Here is a 1,966-nt window from a genome sequence, read left to right as displayed (position 1 = left end):
TAATAATTTATAAATTTTCAAGGGCTCATGAGGGAGGGTGAAAAGAGCTGATACCAGGGCTCAAGTAGAAAGAAAATATTTTGAAAATGATAATGGCAGCAAATGTACAAATGTGCTTGACACAATGGATGCATGTATGGATTGTGATAAGATCTGTATGAGCCCCTAATAAAATGATAAAAAAATTAAGGGGTGGATTCTAGCCTGTCAATCAGGTCACTTTCTCTCTACTTACCTGGAGGTGGGACATACACACACTCTCTCTCTCTGCTTCACCTTTCTGTTGACAAGCCACATGGAATCATGTTGATGGTAGGCAGATCCAGTTGATATGTGTCCACTGCCATTGGATCCACAGGCCTGTGATCTTCCTGCATGTGACATCATTGCATGTGCTGCATAAGTCTGAAGAGGAATTTATGGACTAGTATTGAACATAATGAGTTAAATTCTCAGGACTCCTTTGGTAACATAGAGCGTCAACCAAACGGATAAAGACTTTCCATGAGATGGATTGATACAGTGGCTGCAATAATGGGCTCAAACATAGGAATTATTGTGAGCATGGCACAGGAATGGACAATATTTTGTTCTGTTGTACATTGGGTCACTATGGGTTGGAACCAACTCAAAGGTAGATGACAATAGCATGGACAAAATATTAAATGATGCAAGAAGCATCAAAGAAGATGGAAGAAAACAGTCATTCTGCCTAAAATAATTTGTTAGAAGTTGTGGAATTGGAGAATGTTTTGCTTATTTTTGACACACGTAGAAAAGAAATAATACGAATAACAATGAGTTCAAGGAAGAAGAAAATGTTATTGGAACTGAGTAGGGTGACAATTGTACAACTCTTCTTGATATGAGCAAATTATTGAATTGTATGACATGTGGAGGAAGTGCTAATAAAAATAAGAATGTTTTGAAAAAAAAGTTTCTGTGAAAGCATCACAGGAAGTAGTATGTATTCAAGAACCAATATTACTGAAGGACAACGTCCAGTCTGCACTGAAGGCACCGGCAGAAGACAAGTCTGCAGAAATTGGTGGAATCTCAAGGGATCTCTTTCAAGATACAGTTACAATGCTGGAAGCATTTCCTTGTCTAAGACAAAGTATAGAAGAAAGCTACCTGGCCGAACAACTGGAAGAGATCCATTTTTGTGCTCCTTCCAAAGAAAGACAATAAAATGCAATGCAGAAATTATCAAGCAATGTAAGTAATGTTATACACAAGTACAACTTTTTCTCAAGATAATTCAAAAAGTAGCTGCTGCGACTCTTTGTGTTTAACAAATATGCCTGCCAACTACCCCACTGCTGCCATTTTTCTTTATTTTCATCCATTGAGAAAGTGACTGAATGAATATATTGAGAAAGTGACTGAAATTCCTTTATGACATCAATGTCTTCTTTCCTAGGGAGTCGTTTCAAGGGTTTTTAGCATTTAGATAGGTACTGTATGAAAAAAAGCATGACACCAGGTTGTGTCATTTGCGTCTCATAGATCAACCTGTGAGATGCAAGTGACACAACCTTGCTTGTTGAAGGTGAAGACACTTGAAGCCCTGACTGATGAAGGTCAAAGACTGCAGCTTTCAGTATGGATTATACCTCAGTGCAAAGACCACAAACATGTTCACAACTGGACCAGGAAGCAGCATTATGATCAATGAATAAAATGTTGACGTTGTCAAGAATGTAATTTTACTTTGATCTGCAATCCTCACTTATGGAAACAGGAGTCAAGAAATCATATGGGAGAGGGAGGGGATATAGAGGAGCTTATACAAGGGCTCAAGTAGAACATGTCTTGGAAATGATGATGGCAACATATGTACAAATATGCTTGATACAACTGATGTATGGAATGTTATAAGAGCTTTAAGAACCCCCAATAAAAAGTGATTAAAAGAAAAAGAAAGTATATGATTTATTGAATTGGATATATCTGCTGCAGAAGA

Source organism: Echinops telfairi, unplaced genomic scaffold, assembly GCF_000313985.2.
Source record: "Echinops telfairi isolate 266 unplaced genomic scaffold, ASM31398v2 ScPeMD7_18;HRSCAF=68, whole genome shotgun sequence".
NCBI lineage: Eukaryota > Metazoa > Chordata > Mammalia > Afrosoricida > Tenrecidae > Echinops > Echinops telfairi.
This window is presented reverse-complemented; position numbering follows the sequence as displayed.